Source organism: Arachis ipaensis, chromosome B08, assembly GCF_000816755.2.
Source record: "Arachis ipaensis cultivar K30076 chromosome B08, Araip1.1, whole genome shotgun sequence".
Classification (NCBI taxonomy): Eukaryota; Viridiplantae; Streptophyta; class Magnoliopsida; order Fabales; family Fabaceae; genus Arachis; species Arachis ipaensis.
Genome location: NC_029792.2, coordinates 24,952,248 through 24,957,818, shown reverse-complemented (window position 1 = coordinate 24,957,818; position 5,571 = coordinate 24,952,248).

Sequence of the window (5,571 nt, the reverse complement as noted above, 5' to 3'; positions counted from 1 at the left end):
TAATTGAGTTTCGATTGAACTTGAATTTCTAATTCTACCAATTTGGTATATATAAATGAGGATAATTTAATAATTATACATATAAATTTACATAAAGTTGTATATATAAATGAAGACAACTAATAATTTTGTATTCGCGAACATTTAATAAGTTTCTAATGAGTACATGCTTCCATCCCCCTTTCTATTTATTTACTAAACACACTTTTTAAGTCTCTGCAACCAACATCAAAAGGTAAGTTATCATTTTGTTATTGGAAAAAAATTAAAAAGAAAAAGAAAAAAAAAACAAGATCTGCCTTCAATGAGTAAAAGCATAAAAGCGTTATTTAATTTGTAAAAGAATTAAGGAAACAACTAAGAAGGGTGTGGTTGAGCAACACTCGTCCTCTCTTAACCAAGTATGAAGGTTTATACTTCACTTTTGATACGAAAAAATTTTGAGACTCTGGACTAGCTATTTCACCTATAAAAACATCATTAGATAAAAAAAAATAAAAATTACAGAAATTATTTTTTATATGAGAAAGTATAGGGAGAGCCAATGAAATATTTGTACAATATGTACAATGGAGGTTTAAAGATGTCCGATTCAGTATTAGAGATATAATCATTGGTGTTATCTTTTTCTATCAGCTAAAACTTTTGGGATGAGTGGTAGCATGACATGGTATCAGAGCTCTAGATCCGAAAGGTCAAGAGTTTAATCCTTGGTGAACCCCAAAATCAACTTAAATTTTTGGGATGAGATATTTATTATCCCTAGTACCCGGATGGTTATTTTGGATAGTATGAGTGATATTCATTTTTTAACTCATATACACATTGTACAAATATTCCATTGGCTCCCTAGCAGGACTCTTTTTATATTGATAATTTTTTAGTAATGTGTAAGTGAGTGAAAAAAAAGAAAGTTGAATGCATCTGTAGTGACACGGCTTCTCACACTTCATGAGAGTTTGACACTGCGCTGGAAGCAGCACGCGTCCACGGCCCAGCTGCATGCTCTGCTTCGCCTGTAAATTTGCTTCCCGTGAATAGCGAGAAAGGGAGAGGAAAAAACACGTCCCCTATGTATGAAAAGTATCCGTCTCCACCTCCTAACTCTCCATAAAATCAAGTTTCTTCTTTCTTGTTATTTTCGAACACACTAAAAGTGAGCTTTGTAGTAGCAGTAGTAGGGCAGTGAAATGAGAATATGAGTGAATGCAAGTGAGAATTGAAAATAAGAGTGAGTGCGTGAGTAAGTCCAAAGAAGAGCGATAAAAAGAGAGTAATATATATGGTTTCGAGGGTTATCTGAAATTAGGTTGTATTTGGGCCTGAACGTGAGGTCCAGACTCCTTTGAGTGGCAGCGTCTGACTTGTTAGTGCCGAGGAGCCGCCATCCGAGTTTCTCGTGAGGAGGTGGGTGGTGGTACTTGCAAGAGACTCCGATACTTAACTTAGCAAGGACTTTTGGCAGGTTTTTAGTAGATTAGAACGTAAGTATACCTGAGGAGTGTCAGTGTATTTATAGGTGATGAGTCAAAAACCACCGTTGGAGTATTTCCACCATTATTGGCGGATAACCATCCCTTTATTCAAGGATTGTCGATATCTCTCTTCTAGAAGTAAGTGAGAGATAATAGGGATTAGTTTCAACTCTTTCAAGAGGAAGTTATCACTTGGTAGTGTTCTGTCCGACCTCTTAGGAGGTCGGCTACTTGGTAATTGCCTTCTGGGCTTTCTCTGCTTTGGGTCTGGCTTGACTTTTGAGCCAAAGTATGAACAGTGTCCTTACTTGAGTTCGATCTTTTACTCAGGTCGTACTCAAGCATGTGAGAAGTCGGACAAGTGTTGGTAAGCAGGATTATCACGTTGGGTTTTTTAGGTCTCTATTTTCAAGTCGAAAACACGACGTGATTTTGAAACGTCAACCGTTGCGTCTGTTGGCTTTCAATTTTGGCACGTTGATTGCGATTACATTGATAATCATGCACGTCTTTAAATGAGGGAGGAATTTTATATTTTTTCCCCTTAGGTCTTATAAATACACTTCCCTCTTTCCCATTCGTCATTTTCATTTCTTCTTCTTCATTTACTCACTTCTTTTTCTCCCAAGCTTTTCTTCATTTACTCACTTCTTTTTCTCCCAAGCTTTTTGCTTTCTCTTCTTGCATTTCTCCATTCTTCTTCTGAAGAACGAGTATCTGCTTTTTAAGGGTACCGTTCGTTGTTTTGCTGTGTTTCATCTTTTCTTGCTTTCTTCGAAAAGGTTAGTTCTTTGCCTTTTGTGATACTTTGTGTGTTTGATTTTTTTTATAGAAACTGGAAAATCTTGCATAAATGTGAAATATTGCTTGTGGACCTTACTGTTTTCGTGTTTGGGTTTGCTGTTTCCGTAGCTTTTGACTTTTATGCTTTCATGGAAATTGGTTCTTTTGCACTTCTTTTTGGTTTGTTGTACTGTTGTCGTATTCTTTTTGTATTGTGATGCCCCAAAATGAGATTGTTTGGCTTTCTGGAAACGATGTTATTTTGCTTCTCCCAGGGATTCCCCTTCTGTGTTTGTTGTTGATTCTTTTTGTCTGAAAATAGACTTTCTACTTGTTTCTGACTTATAGTGATGATTTTTGTTTTATAATGTAGGTATATCTCTTCTATATGTCTCGTTCAACTGTCTCAAAAATGTCGTCCAAGGTTCCCGAGGAGTTGTCGAGATGGGTAGATATCTTGGTCCTTTCTACAGTCCATGTGGTAGATAATGTGTTTGTAATTGAATTTCGTAGATACCATAGGGTTTGTAGCTCTAGGGATGATGAGGAGAAGTATGAAATAATGGCCCCTGACCCGAAAGACCGAGTATGTTTTAACTGAGTTAACTCGTCGGAATCCCATTTCATCTTCATGTACGACTGCCTTTTTACCCGACTTGGGGGTGGTTTTTCCATTTTTCAATTTTAAAATTGATGTTGTCTTTTTGTAAAGTGGCTCCCACCTAACTCCACCCAAATTCCTGGGTGTTCATGAAAATCTATCAACTCGTGAGTCGTGAGCTTGATTTTTTTTTAATCTCTTTGAAGATCTTTTTCTTTTTATTCCAGCTCACAAGATCTTTAAGATCTACTAATAAACAACAATGGATTTGTTTCTGAGCTATACAAGGTTAGAAAGTATTATCTATTTTCGATGAGTCATTCCATGATTTCAAAACTTTTTTTTTTAAGGTTCGGGCTGTTGAGGGTCACCATTCGTTCTTCCTAAATGAAAATAATGAACCTTGCTTCCAACTGTATTGGGTAGAGTCAACTCCTATCGATAAGTATAACCTGATAGATTTGGATGAGGTTGAGGAGGTTATAGTTGAGTTCTTCTGAGAGGCTTGGAGATGGGCTCCAAACCTTGAAACGAAGAAGTTTCTCCTCGGAAAGTTGAGTTATGTCCGTACCGAGCTAGGTAGTTATCGTTATTATTGTAGATATTTGTTATTGGCCCGAGTTGTTTCTAATTCTTGATGTTCTTGTGCAGAAAAAAAATGAAGAGTGGTTCGAAGGCATATCAGAAGGTTCAAGAGGTCAAGTGGAAAGCTAGAGCTCGAGCTCTCCAGCTTCATAATTCAGGGAGGTTGGATACTCCTTCTCCAACCAAATCAGATTTGGGCACTTCTTCTTACTAAGTCGGTATCCCCTCTTCCTCCTCCTCATTCTCCTCCTCCTCCTTTTGTTGCTACCCCTCATGTCCCTCCCTTCTTGGACCCGAGTTAAAAAAACGGAAAAATTCAGAATTTGGAAGTATCAGCATTTATGATACTGGTTTTGATGGGGTGAGTTTTTGTGAGAAACACATCCTTCCTCATAGATTAATTGCCATGGATGATGTTTCTATCAAAAACCATCTCCAAGTTTTGATCCGGGGTGGAATTCGAATAGCAGGGTATGCTCTGCTTTACTGAAGGAGTTGGAAAAGACTCCTTTGGGTGCTACGCAGCATTCTCTGGAGACTTTACAAGCCGAGGTGACCTCCCTCAGCGAATAAAAGATGGAGTGGGAGGAAGAGAAGTCTAGGTTGGAATCCGATCTCCTTAAAGCTCGGGAAAATAGAAATCAATCTGCAACTGCTTGTGCGATGGCTGAAGGCTTGAAGAAGAAAGCCGAAGAAAGTTATACCCGAGTTTTTTGGAGAAAACTTGGATCTGAAGGAGGAGGTGAACTGACTTAGGGATGAATATGCCAAGTTGGAGGAGTCGGTCGCTGAGGGTATTGACGAGATGTTTGAAAACTTGATAGCTCAGCTTCGAGTTATGCTCCCGCGTTGGACCTCTCTCCTCTTAACCCCGACATGGTCGTGATCGATCGAAAGATCGTCCCTACTCCTCGAGAAGGGAACGTTTGTATGTCTGATCTGAAAGCTTTGAGGGAGCCCCTTGGAGAGTGTTCTCAGCCTGAAGCCGCCCCAACCGAGGAGGTTATGCCGACTTCCTCTCCTCAGCCTGAAGTCATTCCGATCAAGGAGAATATTTTGATGCACAATATTTTGTCGGTATAGACTTTTCTAATAGAATTCCGTCACGAGTATAGTTCTAAACCAACAAGCTATAACGCATCAAACTTAGAAAATGTGTCAAAATCAATAACCGGGAGTAGAATCCTGAGTTGTTCTCCGTAGGAGTTGCCCTAAGATGCACATCATTGGTTAGGAGTTCTCTTGGTAGTTTGAAGTTGAGTACAAGCAAAGTAAATGAGCATGAATTGAAATAATGAGCAATTAACAATTGAACTAAGAGAAACAAGAACTTAAACTAGCAAGTGAATGACTATCAATCAATCTAAAATCCTTGGCTAGGGTTGGGAATTGGAATTCCTATCCTTATTGCATCCAACAATTGTGATAAGAATTGGTTATTGCTCCACTTAGTTAACCTCTAACTATGAAGGAAAGTCAAGTGGAGATAATCAAGATGAGTCCACAAGTCCTAGTCAAATCCTAAGGAAAGACTAGAGTTAGTGTCAGTCAACAATTAGCTAACTGAGCTCAAAATTTGGATCTTTGATTAACATAAGCTTCCCACCTAACCTATATAACAACCTATAGGAATCTAATACAAGCCTAACTACCCATTCTTCTCTTCTTCACACATTCATGCATTTTCTTTTCTTTATTACCTCCTATATGCATTGATTATTATTGAACCTTACTTTGGGGCATTTTGTCCCCTTTTTATTTCTTTCTTTTTCTGTTTCTCTCTTATATATATATATTTCTATTTTAATGGCTTCAAATTTCATGCATGAATATTGTTCCGAGGGTTACCTGAAACTGTAGGTCGATCTCGGAGGAGATCTTCTTTGCTGGTCGGAGCTATTGCGTCCGACTTGTTGATGGCGGCCGGAGCCGCCGCGTCCGACTTGTTGGACTGGCTGCACTGTTGATCCTTGGTCACCGAAAGGTGGGGGGTACCTGCAAGAGACTCCGATGCTTAAGTTAGCATAGATATTAAACAGGTTTTACGTAGAATCAGAGTATGAGTTATACCTGGGTGCTCTAGTGTATTTATAGTAGTGTGGGCTGACCTTTCTGATAAGATAAGTT